This window comes from Thermobia domestica, chromosome 1 (genome assembly GCF_964235325.1).
Source record: "Thermobia domestica chromosome 1, izTheDome1.hap1.1, whole genome shotgun sequence".
NCBI classification, from domain to species: domain Eukaryota; kingdom Metazoa; phylum Arthropoda; class Insecta; order Zygentoma; family Lepismatidae; genus Thermobia; species Thermobia domestica.
Genome location: NC_137454.1, coordinates 297,882,198 through 297,909,303, shown reverse-complemented (window position 1 = coordinate 297,909,303; position 27,106 = coordinate 297,882,198). Strand labels below are relative to the sequence as shown.

Sequence of the window (27,106 nt, the reverse complement as noted above, 5' to 3'; positions counted from 1 at the left end):
CTTATCATTCCTCAACAACATGTTTCCGCAATTACATGTTTTTAAGAAAGCATTGCCAACGTTACCAATGTTTATAATATCTCCGGAACGGTTAAAGGTATCAGATTGCTGTAAACTGCATTATAATCTTTAAGTTAATTAAAAAACCATCTACGTGAATGAACATAATAATTATCTAAGAAGTTTTTCGAATAGAACCATTTTTAAAGTTTCAAAACAAGTCAAATTTTCCATTATAATAATCTGACATACCATTTAAAATAATGTAACTTGTATGTTAGATTGGGAACACTGTTAACCTAGTGGAATTGCATAATATGTCAAACAGTGTGTCCTTATCGGTATGTTTTCCCTCCTAAATTATTGTAGGTATAAACTTAATTTTTTGCACACATGTAGTTTATTATATACCATTTCTTTCCAAAAGTTACAACTCAATGTGTGCTACAGTATTTTCCAGACACTGTCTCAAACGAACAAGACCGTTTACCACGACCTTCCTCAAGACCTCAGTAGTAACCATTTATGACCTCATGGATCTAATTCTCAGTTCCTCAAGAGTTTGCGGTTTGCAGCGATACACTTCTTCCGTAACCCACCCTCATAAAAAGAAATCGCATGGCGTGAGATCTGGATTTCGCTCTGGCCATTCTACCTATTCAGCATTCTGCAAAGCGTTCATCAAGCAATTGTCTTACAGGCAAGGCGTACTGAGGGGAAGCTCTATATTACATAAATAATAGTTCATGTAACTTGTCCCATTCAGAATTGTAGGTCATACAAAATTTTCTAACATTTCCTGGTATCTTTTAGCGTTCATAGTGTCTCTCAATAGATAAGCTCCAGTAATGCGGGAAGAAGTTAATCCACACTACACCATCACTTTCACCTTGCCCTGCATTGTTTTCTTCGGTCTTTTTGGGATCACCTTCTGCCCAATAGTGGCTATTATGACGATTCACAAACCCCTCCTACATGAAACAAGTGCATCACCGCACAGAATCTTTTCAAACATATGTGGATCATCTTCATGCCATGCAAGCATCATTTTACACAATTCAACATGCCTATTGCAATCATCTGGATACAACTTTCGTACATAATGAGGCTTCCATGGTCTGTAATGTAACCCTTTGTGTTGCACGCAGAGAATAGCATTTAATGTCACTTTCTTTTGCAGCCTACTTTGTTGATTTTGAAGGACTTTGCTCGAACATCTCGCTTCTGCGGCCACTTTTTCCTCTGATACCGAAGTCGAAGACCTACCTGACCTCTTAATGTCCACGACACTTCCGGTAGTCATTAATTTTCTATGGCAATTTTTAATTGCTTTTGCATCTAGAACAGCTTGCCTCCCACCTTAACCCCTCCACCACCGTTGGACCTGAATTACAGACTGCCATACCTCAAATCTTGCTTCAATTTTGGCTCTCTCCTCAATGCTTAACCGTTCTGGCATCTCTGTGGCTTCAAAGGAACAACAAATCTTCATAGGATCTGGAAAAAAATAGGAAATAGGAAAAAATGACATATTTTAGTCTGTAAAACCAGATAACTTTTATTGCCATCCACACATAACATCAGTAGAAATTCAGAATTCTAGGAGTTACTGTACTTTCCGCCCACCCAGTATATATATATATATATTGTTTGATAGGTTTTTGTTTTCCTATTTGCTGTTCCAGAGCAGGAAATGATAGCAATTTCTCGAAAATTTATTGGATTAAGAACAATTCTTCGATAATTATTAGTATAAACGGTAATTTTTCATCTAGCGAACATTCGGAGAGTGTAATTAAAGGAATAATTTTAATAGCACCTTTTTATAAGCAGATAAGAATCACGTTCTTGTTCCTGAAAAGTAAATCATAAGCCTTGCCATACTGTAGAATTATTTCTGAAATATTTATAAAATATGAATAAAATTACAGTTGACGTTTTCGAAAAATTCGGTTGAAACAATCACCTGATCAGTATGTACGTAACTCTGGTGGACCTTGCAGAAAGAAATGTCGTTGGGGTGATGTGTTTAACCTTGGTCTCTTCACATGGCGCAAATTTAGAAATGCTGAATGCTATATCATATTGACATTAGCTGCAGGAAAATAAAAAGAAAGGCTAATAGAACTATTCATGATTGTTGCAGCTGATAAACTGGAATCTAGTCTGTGTGAAGTTCTTCCAATTGTACTTTCTGTTCATAAATTGTCAATGAGTTTTTTGTTTCTAAATAAAATACTGTACCACAAAAGTTATTATAAGCCATTTTCGAGATATTTGTTTTCGTAAAATACTCACACGAGCAAGTTCGCCGATCCTGGGGGGACGAGGGGGCCCGGGAACCCCCAAAGCTCATGTGAGCCCCCTCATGGTATTTGTAAATTTACAATATTTGGCATAATTTGAATGCAATTTGTCTTAAAATTTTCATATATGCTTTCTGCATCTGAATAAGCCCCGCCAAATTTACAGAGTAATCGGCGCCCTTGCACACGAGTAATCCATCACCTCAAATTTTATGAGAAAAGATGATTATGTTATACTAGCAGAATATCCGTTCTTGGCACGGGGAGAATAACGTTTCATTTTGGACATAAAGGGGTGAATTTACATTTAAACGGCATCGGAAGTGTCACTGTTCGCCTCAGTGTGATGTGGCAGGGAATGTGGCAAGAAGAAACGAAGAATCCGAAGAGAAGGCACGGACACGATGTTGTCCACCGCAAATTCGTGTGACCTAGAATCAAAGCAGGAATCCCTCACACTAAAAATGAGCGTCCTACCACTCCCTCTCAATCAATTCTGTAAAAAGCATTCAGTTACAAAACCATTAACATTCATACCCACATAGCACACTACGTTCCTGGGATGTCCCATTTTGATCCCAATCATCCCATTCGGTTCCCGGGATTATCGGGACAATGAGAAGACATCCCATGGATGTCCTGCATGGGACGTCCTGAAGGATTCCCATGTAGGATGCCCACGGGACGTCCCAGATGGGACTGGAGGTTCGAGGGAAAACCAGTAGACATCCCTTCGTGATCCCGTTGAATATCCCGTATCCCGGGATATTAGCGGACATCTGGATCTCCCGCGGAAATCCTGTGGATGTCCCGGGAACACATTGGGATAATCCCGGGATGTCCCGTCGTCCGTTGCGGGCTCAGTCTCGGACATCCCGTAGACGTACTTGTGCTATGTGGGTAATTAAGAGTCTAATTTGAAACACATACAAGAACTAAGTAACAGTTAAAAGCTAACTAGCTTCGTTTATCCTATATTTATTTATTTATCTCTAAAATAGAAGCCGGATAATATTTTCATGATGAAGCAAGTATGAATTCAATATCAGACGTTTCTAAAGAAATAATTCATTCGACCTTTCATTTCCAGCACCACGACACAAGCAACTGTTTAACGTAGACTATGATACATACGTGTTCCTATTGAGAATTGAAACTTGGTACTTTATGTCAAAGACGGGATTGTAAGCCACAGACGCACAAAGCTCCAAAATATGCATGAAATTCTGGAAGTCTCCCAAAGACGGAATTTACTAACTTCCCACCCTCATTCCTAACTGAGTGATGTTCGTCTTAAACCTGTTCTACATGACTTGACAATTGGTTATTCTCTACTTATTGTTAGACCTCCAAACTTCGCATAAGTGTCTGAAGTCTTATTGAACGGCTTTGTCCGTCCGTCTGTCTGTCGACAGGTACCAAAGCAAAAACAGTAAAAGGTATCGAGATATGGGTTTTTGCAATCGATTCAACATCCCAAGGATAGGTTCCGTTTCAACTGATTACCCTCTTTTCAAACAGGAAGTGGTTGAAATTAGTCATTTCCGGTTTGAACGGTTACCACCATAGAACGAAAAGGTAACAAATAAACGAAAAGAGGATTTTTCAGCAAACGATTCAGAGTCTCAAGACAACACATCATGACTATTTACAATACTTTACAGAATCCGGAAGTGATTCAAATTTACTATTATTTCCGGTTTCAATACTAATTTCCGTGGAGGAAAAACGGTAAATGCTATCAAGATGTATGTTGTAATCAATTCAGCGTCCCAAGAACAGGTTCCATCTGCTCCGTTAACCATCTATTCAAAGAAGTAGTGTTTCAACGTTTATCGCCATACAACAAAACTATAACAGATAGCAAGAACATTTTTTTTCAAACGATTCAATGTCTCAAGACAACATATCATGACTATTCACAGCACTCTGCTGAAACCGAAATTGGTTCAAATTTACTATTACTTCCGGTTTCAATACTGATTTCCGTAGAGCAAAAACGATAAAAGCTATCAAGATGCGATTTTCTGCAATCGATTCAGCGTCTCAAGAATACGTTCAATCTCCTCCCTTAGCCCTCTATTCAAACCGGAAGTGGTTGAAATAAAATATTTTTCGGTTCAATCTTTATCACCATAGACCAAAAACAGTAAGAGGTGGCGAATAATGGTTTTTGATACAGCATCCGAGGAGCAGGTTCTATATTTTATCTTATAATATTACTCCTTCGGAACCAGTACGTACAGAACCACTACTGCAAATTTGAGGGGGCCGCGGTGGCTCAGTGGTAGAGCGTTCACCTCTGGTGCTTGGGACCCCGGGTTCGATCCCAGCCCCCGCCAAGTGAACTTTGTGGTGGACAAACACCGTGTGCGTGGGTTTTCTCGGGGTTCTCCCGTTTCCTCCCACTTTCTTCATTCCACCATTTCATTCATTACTCATCATCACCGTCTCCTTTAGCCTAACCGGCATAATCGTGAGACGTAAAACTCAAAGATTTCATTTCATAGATGCAAATTTGAGTATTGAATTTCCATAGTTTGGAAGTCTTAGTTTCTCACTGTAAACGATTTATTTATCACTTCTTATTTTATAATTTTGAATTACAAATGTAATACTTACATCTTCATCTGTGGCTTCGTATGTTTGCTTTCACAGTAACATTTCAGAGGTAAATCAAGAATATTCACTCGTTCCCTAAATGCTTCCAAAGAAAAAGGAAAAAAATAAACGAAATGAAATCTTTAAGTTCAATGTTTCACGAGTGTGTCCTTTAGGTTTAGGGACACGATGATTAAAGCAAGTGAGTAATGATTGAAGAACTTGTGGAATGTATAATGAGGGAGGAAGTGGAAGTACCCCGAGAAACCCACGGACACGATGTTGTCCACCACAAACTTACTCGTCTGGGGATCGAACCAGGGACCGCATACACCTGAGATTTTGCTTATATTCACTCTCTCAGTTCTTGCAATGTCTTTTAGTATCCTTTGCAAAATTTAAGCAAAATTGATTTACATGGAATAGTCACGCACGCACGCTTAATTATAAAGTAAAAGTCTGGTGTATTTCAACAATAACATTCAAATTGCAGAAAATATTTTCTTTCAATTTCCACGTTACAATATTTTTTTTCTTTATTAAGAGATATAAACTTGAAATGAAAAGCATTGTTTTAAACATCCCAAGTCAACAACACAACAGTTTGTCCTAAAACTACTCTATGATACTGCTTATATCTCGCGTGTGTATGTAAAATCGGGTGTCAAAAAATCACTTTGTGAGAAAATTGACTTTGAAGTTCTGAAAAATCGCTGTAAGTTAAATGACTAAAACGACAATTGTGACTTTATTTGTATTCAGTGGCGTATTTACGATTTTGTTTCGGGAGGGGCTTTGCTAACTTTCGGGGGGGGGGGGGCTTTGCCTGAAAATGTGAAAATTCTGCAAGATATTTCATTTACTTGACTATAGCTAGTAAGTAAGATTTCGGGGGAGCTTAAGCCCGGAAGCCCCCCCTAAATACGCCACTGTTTGTATTGTTATTATGATGAAAGAGTAACTACTTTACACCTATATCTTCCCAACTTCTAAGTTATTTTGGCATATAGATAATTTAGAAATCTACTTAAATCTTGGACTTACATACCCGACTTACGAATGATAATATAACTTGTCTTACTTTACGCAAGATTTGAGGTACGGTTCCCGGAGAGTAATCTACAATTTTATTAATATTTGTTTTTATTTTATAATTTTGAATTAAGATTTTAGTGGTAAATCAGTTTAAAATATAGTTCAAGAAAATTTAATCGTTCCCTAAATGCTTGCAAAGAAAAAAGAAAAAGAAAATATAAACGAAATTTAATTAACGTCCCACGAGTATTCCCTTTAGGCTAAAGGAGACGATGATTAAGGCAAATGAATGCTGATGGATTAATTTGTGGAATGTATAATGTGGGAGGAAATGGAAGTACTCTGAGAAAACGCACGGACACAATGTTGTCTACGATAAACTTATTTGGCCGGAATCGAACCAGGGAATCCACGCAACAGAGGCAAGCGCTCAGCCACCGTGCTCCCAAAAGACAGAAGAGAAGTTATGTAAAGATATATCAAGTGTTATTAAATTCGGAAATGTGCACTTTCTTAGTAAAGTGCACTAAGAAAGTGTTCTTATTTTTTTACCTTCACAATAATTTGAATATGAGCGTCGCATACAAACAATCATTCGAAATTTTACTGTCGATTTTTCTGATCTTTAATACGGTCTTTCTGGCCTTAGTCATTATTTTGTGTGTGCGCGAGAAACAAATGCATCCTACTTCGCTCGGGTTAAGTGCATCAGCACAGTCATAGAGCTTAGGTTCCACCTTTCCATCATCAAAAAAAAAAAAAAAAAAAAAAGTGTGATTACAACGTACTTAAGACCAGACGTTTAAAGGGCTGCTATGTGAGCCAGACGATCGCTGGAAAGAGCCCATTAAGAACACATGAACGTAAAGTAACATGAAACATCCTGACTTACACTATGTTCCCAAATTTCTCATAGACAGAAACAGGGTTGCAAACTCTACATTAAAATTGCTAATTTTTTACATCGGTAATTCTCAATGACTTTTTCAAAAATCTATTAGTCGATGGGCATGATGCCTCAATGGTAATGCGCTCATCTCTGGTGCAAGGGGTCCCTAATTTGAGTACCGCCAAAACATCATGTCAGTGGCTTTTGTCGGAGTCTCTCTTCCTCTCCCTTATTCTCATTCCACCAATTATTTCACAAATTATTTCATTAATTCATCGCCTTCTTTAGGCAGTAAGTAAGGTATTACCATAGGAAGTACGGTAAAACCAGAAATTTCATTTCATGTACAGAATCGATTGAGAAAATTCAATTAAAGAAATAGATTGGAAACATCAATTGTTTGTCATTTCTTGAACAATTTGAATTCTTTGTGCTGAGCAAAGTATGTGCTTGGAAAATTAAGTTAAATAATTCTGTATGTAAGATATCCTACTGGATATATTACTATAGTGGCATTTTTCCTAAAATATTTGTACCTAATATTATAATGTTAAGAAAGTAAAATATCACTAGAGGCCTGAAAGTCGGGGGTTAATTTGTCGACCGTAGTCAGAAATCCAGTTTCAATCGCCGTTGTTCGTGTGATTTCCCTGTTGTAAAATTGTAGAGCCGCCACTGCCCACAACGGAAAAGAATCTTAGATCACCCAAGCCATAGACTATCATACCAACAACAACACAGAGCTCGTTCATTGCTATATTGTTAGGGTACGCGTCTTTTGCACGGGAGACCCAGGTTCGATTCCGGGCGAGAGCTCATGCATTTTGGATCTTACGTTTAGCTGTAGGTTCACATCTTATATATCCGTGGTGCTGAAAGGGACGCTAAACTGAATCAAAGTAACCAGCAAAACGCAAAGGCACCCAAGCCTTTTAACTAAACATGTGCTAATTTTGTAACATCTTATGAATGGAATCAATTTAACCATTGGGCGTGTTAGAGAGAGTGGTTTTTCATTATATGCCAACCGTACATTTCAGTTGCACCAACCGTAGATTTCAGTTGCAGTTATTACACATCCGTACTAAGCGAGTTAAGTTCTACCTCCATGCTAGGTTTGGTCAAGACCAGTATCTTCGGTAGATCCTGTAGCATTATTGTGATTGATTTAGAAAAGGAAAGAAAAGAAAATGGAGGCCAAAATAGAAAAGATCAATAGTAGACCAAAATAACACCATTAAAATTACAAATAAAACCTTTCTCAAACTTCGTTGCAATTGTTTTAATATTTATAAGAATAACCCTATTCTAGTACTTTTCTTTGTGGATTTTGAAATGGCTGTATTCCAACAGGCAGTGTTTAAGTCAAAACAATGTTTTAGTAGTACGATCTAATAATATCTTAGGTAAAGACATGACACTTTCAATCACATATTGAAGCGTGCGTATTGGCTCTTAATTAATGTAAAATATATTGCTTTAAATTTGAAAGAGTAGCGTTTGGCGAAGTTCAAGCCCTTTGAAAAAATGAAGTCTGTATTAAAATTGTTTTCTATTTATAACTCATATAACAGTATCATAAGCTTTTATATGCTAAAGTTAGTTTTCTCTTTTTCTTCACTTATCTCTATGTGAAACTTCTCAGTAAAGAAAAGAACAAAGACGACCGATCTTTAAAACAAAATGGTAAACTATATATGCCTATTCGCAAAGGATTTTGTTGTTATTTATACTATACACATGGGACAATAATAATAATAATATATTGATGAGAATGCATTTAGGAACATTTCATAAACATTGGCAGTTTCGATCGAAATTTGCGATATATAATGTGTGTTATAACTATTCTATCAGGCCTTGTTTCCATTTTGAACTAAAACACAACAATACACTGAGAAAGGCTGTGATAAATGTAACAAAACACACAATCACGTAACAGTTTCGACACAATAACTGTGTCTTCATCAGACTTCCATTCCTTCTGGCTGTTTGAGAGTTGGTCACCTCATATATACTCTCCGGAGATCAACTTTTAATTGGGCTCCGCCCCTTCATTAAAAAGTAACACTTGTGTGGTGTTCACTTTTACTTATAGCTGCAGACGTGTCCAATTAAAAGTTTACTTTTTTTCTCCGTGGATACATTCTGCCTTTAATTATCCATATTTTTCTTATTAGTTTGTTCTCTTTCCTTCTTCTTCCTTTTCATTTCTTCTTTAAGCAGAATCTTCTACCACTCTTTATTTATCAAGAATCCTGCATTCCAATTCATCACCTTGTCTCCTGCCTCCATAATCTCCCTGGCTTCTTTCCATTTTCTCACCTAAGTTCTCTTCTCTACTTCTATGACCTCTCCTCCTTCCCACCCTATTTTGTGGTTTGTCTCTTTCTGATGTTTATATATCGCATTGTTATCCTTTTTCAATCTTACATCATCCTTGTGCTGTTTTAGCCTTTCTTCAATCTTCTTCTTTGTTTCTCCTATGTAAATTTTGTTACACTCTGTGCATCCTACTCTATATAATACCCCCTTTTCGTCTTTGTCCGCTATTGCTTTTCTCTTGGTTTTCCTGACCAGTTCAATTATCCTGCTTTCTCCTTTCTTGTACGTCCTAATTCCTGCTTTCCCAAGCCTTCTCTTTATTTTCTCTGTTTCTTTGCCTAGGCTTTCTATTCCAAACCATTTTTTGTTCTTGTCTTCTTCCTCTTTCTTCCTCTCTCTTGCTATGTTTCTTGTCACCCTATCCTCTTCGTTGTATCCATTTCACCTTAGTTGTGTCCAGAACTTCTTTAAATCCCTTTTCCTCTGTTCTTCATTTGTGTTTAGGTCTCCTTTCGGCCATGCTTTTTATGAAATTCTTCTTTGCACCCTCATCCACATCACTTCGTTTGTGGCAATACACTTCCGCTGCACTCTCTTTTTGCTACCAGGATGTAATAAACTCTTCTCCTTCTGACTTCTTTATTTTCATATCTAAATAGTTTATCTGATTGTCTACTACTATTTCATTCTCTAGTCTAATCCCTTTCTTTTCATCTTCCACGTCTCTTATGAATTTCTCTAGCTGTCTTTTCGTTCCCTTCCATATTCCTAAACAGTCATCTACATAACGGCAAGAGAGAAGCAGTCTTTCTCCTCCTCTTTCTATCGTCTCCTTCTTCCATCGATTCATTGTTATATCTGATAGTACTGGACTCAAACAAGATTCTATATTAAGTTCTTCCTTCATTTTAATAGTCCTGCCTCTGATCATACAGTATTTCACAATGCCTCTAATGCTTTTCTTGCCTTCTTACTGTCCCAGTTTTCTATTTTCTTTTCACCCATTTCCTCTTCTATTATTCTCAATATTTCTTTTCTCTTAAGGTCGGGAACATACTCTTAACATCCAAGCTAAATAACACTGTGCTCTCCTTTCTTCTTCCTAATCTATCTATCTTCTTCTTAACCTCTTGCGCATTCTCTACTCTCCTACTTTCCTGTCCTTCTCTCACTGCCTCGGCTATCCTCTTAAACTTTTTCTCCAACAGTTCTAAATATTATTCCTGCAGTTAAGCACTGGCTTCAATTTCACTACTTCTTTTTGGATTTTTGGAAATCCTTTCATCCTAGGCAATTTTCCTTCTTCTCTCACTAACTTCTTGAATCCTTTCTTTTTGAAGTCCTCTATAATCTTTTTCTTTCTCTCTTCTTCTTGTCCTTTAACCGCTACATCGTCGTATGTTTCGTCTTTCAGATCTCCAAGTTTTTCTTCATACCATATTTTATCCATCACAACTATAGCACCCCCTTTATCTGCCTATTCCACTACTGTGTCCTTTCTCGTTCTTATCCTTTTCATTCCTATTTTCTCTTTGTCATTCGGATTGCCTCTTCGTCTTCTTGATTTGTTATTTACTATATTTACTAGTTTCCTATCTTCTTCATCTTTTATTTCCTGAAGTGATTCTTCTATCCCATGAACCGCTTCTTCCTTATCTACCTCTTCTTTGGCTACTCTGAAGTTATATCCTAGACTTAAAACTGCTTCTCTTCTTCAGTAATCTTAATATCTCCTATGATTACCACTCTTTTCTTGTCTATTGTCTCTTCTTGTTTCCAGCCTATTCTTTTACCTTTCTCTCTTTATCTCTCTTCTTCTTTCCTTCTGAACTTTTCCTCCCACACTATCAAGTTCTTCATCATAAACTCTCTTGTAAAAGTACTCAGACTCTCTTCTAGTTCTGTTCTTTTGCTCTTATTTCTGTCCTTGATCTCGTTTATTTCGCTCTTCTTCCTTCTTATATGGTTCCAAATTAATTCCTTCTCCACTTTCTTGAGTAGCTTTCTCCATCTAGTGGCCCTGAAATGTATCCACAGAATAGGGTGGGAAGGAGCAGAGATCATAGAAGTAGGGAAGAGAACTTTGGTGAGAAAATGGAAAGAAGCCAGGGAGATTATGAAGGCAGAAGACAAGGTGATGAATTGGAATCCAGGATACTCGATAAATAAAGAGTGAGAGAAGATTCTGCTTAGAGAAGAAGAAATGAAAAGAAAGAAAGAGAACAAACTAATAAGAAAAAATATGAATAATTACAAGCAGAATGTATCCAGGGAAGAAAAGTAAACTTTCAATTGGACAAGTGTGCAGCTATAAGTGAAAGTGAACACCACACAAGTGTTACTTTTTAATGAAGTGGCGGAGCCTAATTAAAAATTGATCTCTGGAGTGTATATATCAACTCCCAAACAGCCAGAAAAAGTGGAAGTCTGATGAAGACATAGTTATTGTTTCGAAACTGTTACGTGATTCTGTGTTTTGTTTCATTTATCACATAACATTGCTCAGTGTATTTTTGAATTTCAGTACAAAATGGAGAAACCCTTATAAAATAGTTATAGGACATTTCAGTGAACTTAGGAGGAAAATAGAAAAGTGGAAGGATAGTAAGAGGAAGCAGATCAAGAAAGAAGAACAACTTAAAACTTCTTAGGATCTGCTTGCAAGTAGAAGTAACGCCCAAAGGATTAAGAATCAATAAAAAGGTGTAGATTGCAGGACCACTAGATGGAGAAAGCTACTCAAGAAAATGGAGAAGGAATTAATTTGAAACCAGATAAGAAGGAAGAAGAGCGAAATAAACGAGATAAAGGACAGAAATAAGAGCAAAAGAACAGAACTAGAAGAGAGTCTGAGTACTTTTACAAAAGAGTTTATGATGAAGAACTTGATAGTGTGGGAGGAAAAGTTCAGAAGGAAAGAAGAAGAGAGATAAAGAGAGAAAGGTAAAAGAATAGGCTGGAAACAAGAAGAAACAATAGACAAGAAAAGAGTGGTAATCATAGGAGATATTGAGATTACTGAAGAAGAGAAGCAGTTTTAAGTCTAGGATATAACTTCAGAGTAGCCAAAGAAGAGGTAGATAAGGAAGAAGCGGTTCATGGGATAGAAGAATCACTTCAGGAAATAAAAGATGAAGAAGATAGGAAACTAGTAAATATAGTAAATAACAAATCAAGAAGACGAAGAGGCAATCCGAATGACAAAGAGAAAATAGGAATGAAAAGGATAAGAACGAGAAAGGACACAGTAGTGGAATAGGCAGATAAAGGGGGTGCTATAGTTGTGATGGATAAAATATGGTATGAAGAAAAACTTGGAGATCTGAAAGACGAAACATACGACGATGTAGCGGTTAAAGGACAAGAAGAAGAGAGAAAGAAAAAGATTATAGAGGACTTCAAAAAGAAAGGATTCAAGAAGTTAGTGAGAGAAGAAGGAAAATTGCCTAGGATGAAAGGATTTCCAAAAATCCAAAAAGAAGTAGTGAAATTGAGGCCAGTGCTTAACTGCAGGAATAATATGTAAGAACTGTTGGAGAAAAAGCTTAAGAGGATAGCCGAGGCAATGAGAGAAGGACAGGAAAGTAGGAGAGTAGAGAATGCACAAGAGATTAAGAAGATGATAGATAGATTAGGAAGAAGAAAGGAGAGCACAGTGTTATTTAGCTTGGATGTTAAGAGTATGTTCCCGACCTTAAGAGAAAAGAAATATTGAGAATAATAGAAGAGGAAATGGGTGAAAAGAAAATAGAAAACTGGGACAGTAAGAAGGCAAGAAAAGCATTAGAGGCATTGTGAAATACTGCATAATCAGAGGCAGGACTATTAAAATGAAGGAAGAACTTAATATAGAATCTTGTTTGAGTCCAGTACTATCAGATATAACAATGAATCGATGGAAGAAGGAGACGATAGAAAGAGGAGGAGAAAGACTGCTTCTCTCTTGCCGTTATGTAGATGACTGTTTAGGAATATGGAAGGGAACGAAAAGACAGCTAGAGAAATTCATAAGAGACGTGGAAGATGAAAAAAAAAGGATTAGATTAGAGAATGAAATAGAAGTAGACAAGGAGATAAACTATTTAGATATGAAAATAAAGAAGTCAAAAGGAGGAGAGTTTATTACATCCTGGTAGCAAAAAGAGAGTGCAGCGGGAGTGTATTGCCACAAACGAAGTGATGTGGATGAGATTGCAAAGAAGAATTTCATAAAAAGCATGGACGAAAGAATAGGAGACCTAAACACAAATGAAGAACAGAGGAAAAGGGTCTGAAAGTAGTTCTGGACACAACTAAGGTGAAATGGATACAACGAAGAGGATAGGGTGACAAGAAACATAGCAAGAGAGAGGAAGAAAGAGGAAGAAGACAAGAACAAAAAATGGTTTGGAATAGAAAGCCTAAGCAAAGAAACAGAGAAAATAAAGAGAAGGCTTGGGAAAGCAGGAATTAGGACGTACAAGAAAGGAGAAAGCAGGATAATTGAACTGGTCAGGAAAACCAAGAGAAAAGCAATAGCGGACAAAGACGAAAAGGGGGTATTATATAGAGTAGGATGCACAGAGTGTAACAAAATTTACATAGGAGAAACAAAGAAGAAGATTGAAGAAAGGCTAAAACAGCACAAGGATGATGTAAGATTGAAAAAGGATAACAATGCGATATATAAACATCAGAAAGAGACAAACCACAAAATAGGGTGAGAAGGAGGAGAGGTCATAGAAGTAGAGAAGAGAACTTAGGTGAGAAAATGGAAAGAAGCCAGGGAGATTATGGAGGCAGGAGACAAGGTGATGAATTGGAATGCAGGATTCTTGATAAATAAAGTATGGGAGTAGATTCTGCTTAAAGAAGAAATGAAAAGGAAGAAGAAGGAAAGAGAACAAACTATAATTAAAGGCAGAATGTATCCAGGGAGAAAAAAAGTAAACTTTTAATTAGACACGTGTGCAGCTATAAGTAAAAGTGAACACCACACAAGTGTTACTTTTTAATGAAGGGGCGAAGTCTAATTAAAAGTTGATCTCCGGAGAGTATATAAGAGATGACCAACTCTCAAACAGCCAGAAGGAATGGAAGTCTGATGAAGATACGGTTATTGTGTCGTGCTCAGTGTATTGTTGTGTTTTAGTACATAATGTGTGTCTGTAGAGGATATGCTCATTTTAAGTTGAAGGTTCCAGCATACCGGCCAATTTAAAGACTAAGCTGATCGTTATATCTGTAGAACGCGTGCTCTGAGTAGTTTAAAGTTCCTAGAACAACATGATGATCATAGTTGTGTGTCAAATGTGTCTGGATCGCAGTTGGCACATTCGATACCAGCGTGACTTTAAGCATAGTTGTATAGTAGGGTTTCCAGGACCAGACGGGAGTTTCGTAAAATTCCCTCACATTAGAGTTGTAACTTGTCAGTGGTCCATTACAGATATTGAAAGCAGGTGTTTGCACAGCAGACGTGCCCCACGAAGCACTGGGGAGCGAATGGACGTAAGGAATACCGTAGCCACCAATGCAGTCAGAGCAATCATTGTCCCCAAGTAAGCGCGCGACCACTAAGTAATCGATAGTTGGAAGCAGGTTTTTTGCTCTCGCATACTTCATACATGATTATTTTCGATACCTGTTGATCGGCGATAACGTCTTCGGTGCTGTCAGGAGAGATTTATCGGAGAGCGGTGGTATTTAGTGATGAGAATCGTTTCTGTCTCGAATATACTGAGGGCCGAGTGCGTCTCTCAGTTTGTCTTACATTCGTTACGTCGTCAATCTTGTCATCCTGCCTTATCTCTACATTTAATTAAACCCCATTTTCTAGCATTATAAGGTGCATTTCAATACCATCAAAGGAACTTAGCCTTTTTTGTTCAGTATACGCCTTCTTCTCTGGCCTGCTAGTTCTCCAGACTTAAGTCCATCGAACACTATGGAGGAATAGCATCTGACAATTACCCAAATCCATCAAGAACCTTTGCTAGTGTGAGGCAATGTTAACAGCGTCTATATGAATAAATATCTGCCTGAACAGCTTCTTGTGAACAGCGCGAATGATTACGAATTCTACTAAGGAAAGTACTACGGTATATATTTTTGAACATCTTGTATAACGTGTTCGGAAAGTCGCACGAGGCCATATTGAGATCTCTGCCATCTATGATTACTTTTGTTTTGTATACTAATTTTGGGCCAGATTCATGAATGTTTACTGGGTGTTGTATCCAGGAATTTACATGTCTCTAAGAAGAGCTCTGTTCATGTTGATTGTGTATGTTCAACTGGTTATCCCAACCAGCGAACGAGTACAGATTGCCGGTTTTATAACTAAAATAAACAACATTGTTACCAACCAATTAACTTGTAATTAATTTATCATGGTTCTTATTGTCGTGTCCGTAGTAAAAATTTCACATTTATGTTCAATTCAAGACAAGTACAGTTTCGCAAGTGATTTTAAGTCACCCGCGAAAAAGCATACACAACCTTGATATTCATTTGGTAATAACTTTCGAATAAATTGTTTGCAGTGTTGCACAAAGAATCAAATTCTCCCCATGGCAAAGAAAATTTAATTAAAATTGGTCAATTCGACTCGTTCCTGAAGTTATTGACGAGAGGACGTGTGTATGTATTATCTCAATGCCCGAAGGTAGCAGTGATAAAACGCTTGGTCGGAAATCATGCGGTCTCTTCTTAGTGCTTACACCAATAAATGAAGAAGAAGACTGTTAATATTAAATACATATATTCAGCATTGTTAAAATCAATAATAATACGAGCCATCTACGTAATAATACACAGCCATCCTTTTTCTTGCAACTATATGTGGCTCATTTTAATACTTTGACTTGAAATAAGGATCAAGGATCACAACATTTTAATGACGATTTGCCTTTGATTGAATTCTATCTGTGGATAACAATACAGTACAGCACTTTTCAGAGAGAGGTGGGGTGGGAGAGGTAGATTTTATTAAATAAGACCTTATATTATTAACTTATAGACACCTTGTGCATCCAGGCTAAACTCAGCCGTTTCAAGTCAACCGACAGCCATTAGAAAGACGTTCAATAGAAAAATTGTTACCCTTATAATGACTAGAATAGCAGACACGAAGATAGCGTTAAGCGCCTAAGTTTCAAAATTGCATTGTGTGTGATAGCAGTTAATAGAATAAATTCTTGAGTATTAGAACCAGAAATAAATTCAGAGGGAATCCAGGAACATTTCTATCTTCGTAAATAGAAGTTGGTTATATGCTGAAGCAATGATACGTTTACACGGCCCATACTTTTATTCCAACCGTACCAAAGTGCTGAATTTCGATAATGGTCCGAAGATAAAGATCCACTCTTAATCAAATTTTACAAGTCAATTCCGAAAGGCAAGCTTCCCAATCCCATAATTCTTTTTAAAAATGCAGGGAAAATTTCTTCTCCTTCACCTCCCTTTTTCCATAGGGTTTACATTCCTTGAAAAATTAAGTTTTTATTAACGTCCCATGGATATGCCCTTTAATCTAAAGGAGACGCATGATTGATAAAAGTGAATTATTGTAAAATTATTATTATTATTATTATTATTATTATTATTATTATTATTATTATTATTATTATTATTATTATTATTATTATTATTATTATTATTATTATTATTATTGAGCTCTTCCATTGATCAGGACCACGTGCACCTAAGACACGCGCTAACCAGAGGCCAGCAGAGAAAATTTTCATAATTCTCGAGTAAAAACGTATTTGAATTTTCTTCTAGCTGAAACTCGAGAAAATAATTTGTGTCAACCGACAAGTACATTTACAACACAAGATATTGCTCAATTTTCTAAACTCATTCCCACCTTTTGTTTATGGGGACACCCTGTTACTACACACCAGTATTGCCAACAGCCTCTGAAGAAAATATTCTAGATGGCCTTCAGAAATAAGATTTTTTTAAAGCAAAAAATGGCTAGATTTTGAACTGCTAATCTATAACCCACATTGTAGATTTTAAACCCCTTTTTTTGTGTGTGTACGATTATAAGTGAGTTATCGTAAAATTTGAAATGTCGAATTTTATTTGCTGAAGACTAACAAGCAACGTACATGACTTTAAATTATAATAAAAATCCATCAACAACTCAACTGATTTGTGAAAGTCAACAGCCATATTATTTGTTGAATTGAAATAAATCATCATCGATGACGTCGCAGCTGACCAAGGCACTGGAATGGATGCACCATTGTTGGATTGTGGACGGTTGTTCGTGTAGACTGTCATTGCCCCAATTTTCAGTAGACTTTTTTTTTTGCAGGTCTAGCCCTTACAAACACTTCTTACTTCTCCGTATACCTACATAAATCATCTTGATTGCATAGAAAGTTTTCAAGCTAATTAAATATCCTTTTTGTTTCCTTTCATAAACAAAAACAATCTCTATGGCTTGAAGAACCGAACAGTTTACTAAGCTTGTACTAGAAAACTTTTATTCTTGCAATGAAATGGGAAAATTAAAATAATTAAAAAGTAGCAAACGGGTCCGCTACGGGAGCGACATTAAAATTCTTTCTGAGTCGATATGTATTAAGTAGTTGTAAATCTGTGGGTGGGGAGGGAAAAGAAGAATGAAAAGAAGTGTTTCTTACCTAATAAAACACCCTCTGTCTAGATAAATCAATTAATACGGTAATGTATAATGACAAATATTCTAATTTTTAAAAAGTACATTTTATTTTCAAGAAAAAGTATTTTTAGAATTAATTTAACGACTAATAAAAAAGCCAAAAATGACAAAAGAGTTTCATGAAATAAGCTATATTTAAGGCTATAAGTATTTCGTAGATTTGTGTGGTTAAATGTCTCTTCAAATAGGCTAGATTTAGCCAAAAATAGGCTAAATTGGCATCACTGCTACACACAAGTTCACACGACATCAGGTGCCCACAATAGAAATTCTTGGTAGGAGGATCCAAAGTCGAAAGATTGGAGGGAGTCCGGACGGAGTGGACGCCTCTGAGTGCGTCCCTTACGCTAATAAAAGACAAGTATATTAATTTAAAAGTTGCGAGGTTTTGAAAACGTTGTCACCCGATGAAATCACCGGTGGATGCGCCTCTGTACGATACCCATTCGCTAGTTTTTCTCCATATATTTAACCAGGGGCGTCATTTCAGACTTCGTTTGGGGGGGGGGGCAAAAGCACCACCGACATAAGACTTTCACGTTTTGTACTATTATATTAGTAGACAATCTATTAAAGTATATGTATTCCTCAAACTCTTGGGGGGAGCAATTGCTCCCTTTTGCCCTCCCTAAATGACGCCCCTGTATTTAACACCCAAGTATGTGAATTATACCTTTCATCGATACACCACGTAAAACCCATTTTTAAATATTCCTCGTTATACAGTTCTAATTTAGTGTTCTTACAACATTAAGAACAGATTCATCTGGTGGTATCATTGAATGTTACTCGTACAAAATTGTAGAAATGAACGTGTCAATCACACAATGTGCTGAACAAAAACCAATAATAAAGATATTTAGTTTGTTTTATCACAAATTATTCATTCATCTAAAATTCTGAATTTCTAACAAGAATAAAATGATGCCCTCAATGCTACCACACGACACTCCAGGGTATGGTGATACCCACGTTGGAAAGCTCTGCTGTAAACTATCAACCTGTTCCTGTCGTTTACAGATTTCTTCTGCTTTATAATGCAATTGAATTTTAAAAAATAGATTTTTCCGTCATCTGCTTAATGTACGGTACAAATCAATCACTACCTCCCCTGAAATATTTTAATCATGCCCAGGGTGAAAAAAGTATGAATTATTTTCGGCAATTACTCTTAGTGTTAAATGAAAAAGAAATAAATCAGTTTTAGATGAAAAAAGTGAGTTAAGATAAACACCCCCTAAATTGCATATTACGCAGAACACGAAAAATAGAAAAAAATATGGTCATTCAGTACATTTAACCCTTAGTAATTAGCATACTACTTATGGATAGTTTATTTCTACTATTTATAGAGGGGGATATGAAATCACAAAATTTCCTCTCAAGTATTAAATATATTATGTTAATAAGGCAATTGTAGGATTGTAATCCTGTATGCCTTTTACAAATAAATAAATAACAATATTATTTTTATTAAATTTTCAGTGAATATTTCTGTTCCCCTTCCCCACACAAATTTATGGAAGTTTCACAGTAAATGGATTACTGAGATTAGTTTTTATTTTTAATAAAAATTTATCTGAATTTGACGTTGCTTTGGAACCCAGTTCGAAGTAATTAATGTACACCCTCTCCTCAAATCAACCACTATCTTCCGTGAATAGTTATAATCACGCCTATTAGACAAGATACGAGGTAGTTCCAATTCATTATTCTTTGTTTCAAATGAAATGTAAAATAATTTTAGATGGAAAACGAAATTAGTTTAAATATTTCAGTCCCTCCCCTTAAGAGGCCTTATCACTGCGAAATTAAAATACCGCTAATTTTACAGTAAGTATGCTATATCTTCAAATAAATAAAAGATAATCAAAATGTGAAACAAGATCGCCCTAGACAATATTATTTTGCATGAGGTACCGTTATCACAAGTCACCTAGTGATTTTCCGTTAGCAGCTATTTAGAAACGCGAAAATATATACCGATTTTCTAAATGACTGGAAATCGAAAGCAGATAAGTGAGTCATGATAACGGAATCTCATGTAAAATAATATTGTCCAGGGAGCTCTTGTTCCACTTTTCGATTATCTTTTATCTATTTGAATATATCACATAATTACTGTAAAATTAGCGGTATTTTAATTTCGCAGTGATAAGGCCTCTTAAAAATACTCATGACACTTTACACGTGGTAGTACCTCCCCCTCTTTGCACCCTCTGGCGTGCTTTATTAAGCATAAACAAATCAGGCCACTTACAACATCTCTAAACTGCAACTTTGAAAAACCGGGATACACTGCAGCAGTGAGACTTTCCGCTCCCGTGTCCGCCGCGTTCAACCAGTAACCGCGATAAACACAACACTGGCACCCCCAGCCAAAATTGGAACCGCTACCCTTCGCGTAGTTTGCTGCCTTTTTGCTAAAGTAGTTATTCAACTGCGTAGGAATATTTTATTTATTTATTACGAAGAATCAAACTTTAGTCCACACGCGAATCATTTGGGTACGATAGGTTTTTCATATTGATATTTACTGTTAAAAGAAATAAATATAAAACTATACACTTTAAATATTGAGACATTGGAAGATTTCTGTCTGTTTCATATTATTCAAATATGAATTGTCTGACAGTGAGATATTGGCTTTCGTGGTATAAAACACTATTTGATTCAGTGTAGAGTTTCTCCAAGGAAGTTTTGGCATGTGCAAGTTCATAAATGGTTTGGAAAAAGCCCTAAACTTCAATCAATAACAATGTTCTCCAAGGAGTCAAGTAAGCTAGAGTGAATGATCGTTACTTTGAGCTAACTTGCATTGGTATTTGAATAATTCTGCTTTCTATTTTCACTTTCCGCTTTAAATAAGAGTCCATTGATCGCTTATCACAATGTATTTAGAAAGTTGAATGTTTCTGAATTTATATCCATCTATCTATCTGTATATATATATATATATATATATATATATATTGAAACATTTGAATTTACTTAGAATAAAAGTTCAATTAAGAATAAAAAAATTTACTCAGAAAACTCTTCTCGATACATGAAAAAGTAGATAGAGTTGTCTAATGTCCGTATCTAACACGGACAATTTGTATTTTGAGACGTGTCCCCGTTCATATCTTATTCTTAAAAATGGCAAAATCTGACCTGACGATCATAGATTTTTGTAAAAATTGGTGCACAGCTTTATTACAGTGGAAGGTGAAAAAATCCCAAATAGTACCTCTCTCCTCCTGAAAGTGTTCCCATACAGGGTGTTCAAAAATGCCAAAAAACGGCATTTTTCAGTTACAGTGATTATTAAAAAAGTATTAAAATGATTAATATGTGCACTAGAGACGTGGAATAAACACCACGTTCCACTGACTAACAAGAATAATGACTTGTATTGAGTACTGTTCGGAAACGTAATACCTCTCTAAATAACTCGAAAGGTGGATAATTGTGTAAATTCAAATGAATACATTAAGAAACAAATGAAATTGAATATAAATTCCTTTGATGCTGTAGGTAAATAACTCCAGACAAATGGTTATCGATCTGAACCCAGATATTCACATGGTCAATATCGTGTAATGCTTGGTTTATGTTGAATTTTGAATCGGAGCCCATTAAGTGCCCAAAACACAACACACATATAAGACTACTATCTGAACAATTTTGAACAAATTCAGAGGGACATTTCTATGCGAATCTTAATTTGAATTTTTAAAGTGTTATTTTTTATTTTACAGGTCTTTTTAACATAGTACAACTTGTAGAGCAATCTTTAAGCTTTCCAATGGTGTTTGTTTCACGTCTCTAGTGTATATATTAATCATTTTATGACAATTTATAATAATCCCTGTAACTTAAAAAAAGGAATTTTTTGACATTTTTGAACCTGTATGGTGACACTTTCAGGGGGAAGAGGTAATATTTGGGATTTTTCATCTCCCACTGTAATAATGCTGTACACCAATTTTTACAAAAATCTGAGATGGTCAAGTCTGATGACTTGTTGATTTGACATGGAATGTCCCCTCAAAGACCACTAAACAGACTGTGGATTTGGTCTCTGTGAGAGAACAGCAGCAATCTGTGAAGTAAATTTATGAACAGTGTAGAGAATTATGAGCGAGGGGAGAAAGTTTCTTAGTGACTCCAAGCAAAAAACCTCAACTTGAAAATCAAGTATATATCATCATCATCATCATCATCATATATGTACCTCGAGGCCCCATAGCTTCCATAAATCTTCCGCTGCTTGACACATTATCACATATTGCTAAGAAAACATTACATGTAATAAACAAAATTTTTAAGTTTTCAAAAAGTAAGGAACAGTAAAAGCTAGGGTTGCCATCTCTGGAAAATAACAAAACAGGCACCCCCTTCAAAATTCCCTATGATATACTGTATGTCTAAGTGTGAAATATCTCTGTTTGGGCCCATCCATGGAAAGAGAATGTACTATCGTGAACAAAATGCATTAGCACCTGTATTCTGCATATCCTTAGTACATTCACTAATAAGCTTAATAGATACATTGTGCTATAAATGAGAAACTGAAATCGGCATTAATCATTATATTGTATTTACCAGTAATTGTCACTTCTCTACAATTATCGACACAGACTAACAAAAGTATATTAATCCTTACGCGACAATTTTGGATTTACAACATGAAATGTGCCCTTTAAACTTATTCTTCAACTGCAGGTAATTGCTTTAAGATGTTTTTCACTCTCGATAAATGTATAAAATTCCTTACAAGTAAATTTCAAATTTTCCCTGATACAGCCCCTGTCATCTCTTTAAAATTATCTAAAGAGATGAACAAAACATATTAATCGTTGATAGATGGTGAAAGGCAGGGGCGGATCCAGGACGGACTTCTGGGGGGGGGCGGTCGGCTGTAATACTGCTACTGTTAAGAGCTCCAAACTTGTTATGGATGGGTTTATTTATATATAAAATAAGAAAAGTTTCCTCTTGTGGGGGGGGGGGCGATCGCCCCGATCGCCCCCCTCTGGATCCGCCCCTGGTGAAAGGTGTCAGTTTTGGATTTATAGAATGAAAGTTACTTTTAAAATCTGTGCTTCGAATTAGATTAAATTGCTTCGAATTAGATACAAATTTGAAGAAAGCGGTCATAAAAGGACTGGTAAGAAGTTTGTACCAGTAGCGTAGCGTGTTATTCCGAAATGGGGATGCCGAAGTCATTTGTGCGATACAATACTACTAAAATCAGCAATACATAGCTATACCGATGGGAAATATAGGGTTATTAAAAAATTTAGGGGGGAGGCCCCCTAATTGGTGGCCTAGTGGGGTATACAGAAGCAAATGCGTGGATTACGTTAGAAGCCAATAAGCAATTGTCTTAGCTCCTTCTTACTACTACCGTGTGACAAGAAAACTCGGCCCCGCTGTTGTATGAACATTGTTTCCCGCATAGTTCTTTCTCGTGGGCAGCTTCTTTCTCCGCATACCATACTTCAATCTCGTTCTTTAAAAAGTCGCCCCTAGAAATTTGTCATCTTGAGTCCGGAACTCAGGCTCCCATTCGTGAATATGGACCTGAGTGTATACGTATATCATTTGAAGATGCAAATAGAAAGCACTTAAACCAACTCTGGGGGCCTGTTTCTGTGTATTTCGTTGTCAGATATCCAGATACTGAAGGCAGGGGCGCAAGTCTGTCTTCAGCATTCGGGGAACGGGTAAGACCGTTCCCATTTTTCTAAAAAGCGATGTTCAAAATATTTATGAAGTTGAAAAACAATGCTGTGGAGGATCAGAGGAGCAGACTTGTCTTCAACATTGGGAGGAGGGCAGATTTGAGGGAGGAGGGCAGATTTGAGGGAGGAGGGCATATTTGAGTCTTATTCCGGGGGATAGGGAGATGAGATTCATATTACGGTAGATGAATCTGATTTCTGAGGTGAATCTGTTGTATTTTATATACCAGGCGATGTAGATGAAATTGTGATACGTATCAGTACCTTGAACACATTCTGAAATCTTAATACATGCATATTTATAATTGATATGTTTCTATTTACGCATCCACAATGATCCACATTAAAATTTTAGGACACTTGTTTTGTAATAATATAAATAATGACTTCCCCAAAACTATGAAAGAAAATCAACTATGTATGACGCAACAATACTCTTATTTGAGCAAAATTATGATGATCACAATAGCATTATAGGAATCGTTACAGGAATTAAACAAGTAGCTGCAAATAGACTAACAATAATTAATGACAATGAAATATTAAAGAATAGGATTCTTTTTTAAAAATAAAACAAGTCAAGGGACATCAATTTCATCTTTCTTTCCTTTGTGGCAGTTCGATACAAATCATCACAATTTCAAATCGGATAGTTGGAGGAGGACAGTCCCCCTGTTCCAAGATTGGAGGGGACATGTCCTCCTCATCTCCCCGGGATATGTGCCAGTGACTGAAGGTACCAAGCAATCCTTACGAGGGGCGAGGAGTACTGGCTTTCTTGGTCTACCAGATCGATGACCGTGATTCTACAGAATGCTTTATATTTATACTTGTGTGTGTGAGCTCCCTCAAAGAGTTTCTGGCCACGCCACTGGACATACTATGTATTTATGATGAAGATTAATAGTTTGCCTTTAATTACGATTACAATTACGATGCACTTAATTACGATTAAAGCATAACTATTTTTATACTATTATTTACATAACCAGCATGCTTCAAAAAGGCATTGAATTAACCATTTTTGTTTTGTTCTATCTCCTTGATGTTAGCGCTCGTACTTTCCTAAATAGAGTTGGAAATACTTGAATACGCCAGCGTATATCTAAAGCAAAATGTAGAGTTGCAAGGGATGAAGAGAGTAGTAGCTGGGCATGCGCATTCGACAGAAAGCAGACGAAAACCACGTTGCTTGCAGTAGGCCTGGATGCCCAAGAAACATAGCATACGACAAGAGGAAAGACAGAAATGTGCATCTGAGTGACGCGCATGCGTAGGTTCCACTTGTCAAAGTAAGGCGAGAGAGGACATCCAGAAGATTGCAGTGGAAATAATTGTGATAATTACAAGCAAACAATTTATATACAATGAAATACGTATTTTTTCTTATTAACAGGGGATGCCGGACATACCGGCGCGGCGCTCCCTTACGCTACGCCGCTGGTTTGTACCGGTCTCCGGCTCTAATCAAAATAACAGCAATATTTCCGGCCTGCCCGGTGAAAAACCGGCCAGTTGGCGACCCTAGTAAAAGCACTTCAGTATATAATCTTAAATTAGTTATATATTGCCACAGTTCGTCAGTTTATATTTTGTAGCAATTAATAATCACATTAGTATACACTGTTCACTGCATAAATAAAAACACATTTATTATAGTAGCCTTAGTATTCAATATATTGTGGCTATTTTCCTTATACATAATTGGAAACTTACATATGTCCTTATAGTTCGGCGTTCTAATCTATTATATCTTCAATATGTCAATAATTAAGTACATAGATACCATACCATCTCTTAGCAACCGAAATCAATATCAATTCGTTGCTATAACAACAAATAAATTACAAGTGGCTGTGGTGGCTCAGTGGTAGAGTAATCACTTCTGGTGCATGGGTATAGTTCGATTCCAGCTCGAGTCAAGTGAACTTTGTGGTGGACAAACACCGTGCTCGTGGGTTCTCTCGGGATTCTCCTGTTTCCTCCCACTTTCTTCATTCCATAATTTCAGTCATTTCTCATCCTCACGTCTCCTTTAGCCTAGTCGGCATAACCGTGAGACGTAAACTGAAATATTTCATTTCATTTCATTTCAACAAGTAAGTTACAGAATCCAACATAAAAACTTGAAATAATCAACAAACAAATCACTATTAGACAGTATATTTTAAACTAACTTTCTTTTTTTTCTCTCTCTCTTCTGGATAATGCAACATTTAGAAGCAGTTTCTCTCTTTAAGATTATAATATATAATCGCACACAAGCACTATCGTTACATAAAATGGCTCCCAAAAGATAGGACTTGTTAACTTGGATCCTGTTTAAGTTAACAAAAGAACTCTGGACCGGAACTTGATAAAACTATCATATTATATACTTTCGCTTATTTAATGAATAGTCTTCAAATAAAATTACAAATCCGTTCATATTTTGTTTTATCCTTTTCTCTATTACAATTATTTCTTATTTTATATGCTTATCATATTCATATTTAAAAATTATCATTCAATAATCCATTAACATTCATATTATTATATAGCGATTATAAATCCCAATAAAGGATTGGTCCGTTATTATCTTGTCTGTTATTCAGAGAATTACAGTGGTTCTAAATATGAGCTAATTCCAATTAATATGCGGTTCAAGAAATATAACATTTATGTTAGTTCGTATTCTTGTTCGGACACTAAAGATATATAAGATTTTTTTGAACTCCACAAACAAATCAATACTACTCATGAACATAAATTAATATAAACTAAAATATTTTCATTAAAATTAACATTGCAGTTAGTGATAACAGTAAAGTTAATTAGTTTGCATTTTTCCGCATACTCATGTCTCAAGGTGTGTAAGGTGTCTAATCGTTCCTAGCTGTTAAAAATGATTTGGTAGATTTTCTTAATTAAAATTAACTAGATGTACTGGGACTCAGATAATCCTCAGGCATTTACCCATAATTAAAATATTATCAGATAAACAAGTATTCTCTACATTATTATCTAATATTCAACAACAATTACGGATTGAAATATATATTTATACGTATCTAATCCAAAATTTTAGGAATAGTTGCATTTTCAGAAAAGTCGCCTAGAGAATTTAAAGTACCATTACTAGAGTATATATAGTCGTTTTTATAGCCATGAAAATAGGTTGCTGGCGCGGTTTTAATCCGTTTCCCGCCATTTATATCTAGTTTAAAATACCGTTACATAATGATTCAATTAGATTACATTGAACAGCACATTCTTATTTAGAGCTTTGCATAATGTTTGATTCATTATTTCTTTGTACGATACCCTGTAAATTTCTACATTCTCTAAAATTATTGCAAAATCTATAATTACATGTGAAGTTAGGTCGATTGTATTCATTATTTCTAAAGATAGTGGTATGATCTGTCAGGAAAGTAAATGTACACCTATTTTTCGAGTCTGGCATTCCTGCGCTCCATCCGTGGAGAGTATGAGAATTAAATCAATCAAATGTTTACTGAGGGGCAAAAAGAAAAGCTTAATCTGAATAAGACATTGCAGA

The 27,106-nt window shown here is 36.1% G+C and overlaps 1 protein-coding gene and 1 long non-coding RNA gene across 3 annotated transcripts in view; one reads left to right on the top strand and one right to left on the bottom strand.

Annotated features, from left to right (window-relative positions):
* Positions 1 to 27,106, top strand: part of LOC145661598 (intermembrane lipid transfer protein VPS13A-like) — a 305,499-nt gene that overhangs the window by 5,166 nt on the left and 273,227 nt on the right. The gene's annotated exons all lie outside the window — the stretch shown is intronic.
* LOC145661619 (uncharacterized) overlaps positions 1 to 27,106 on the bottom strand; it is a 45,715-nt gene that overhangs the window by 1,264 nt on the left and 17,345 nt on the right. The window contains exon 2 of the long non-coding RNA XR_014126899.1: positions 1,406 to 1,497. This is a non-coding gene — a long non-coding RNA (uncharacterized LOC145661619). The remainder of the gene's footprint in view (positions 1 to 1,405; positions 1,498 to 27,106) is intronic.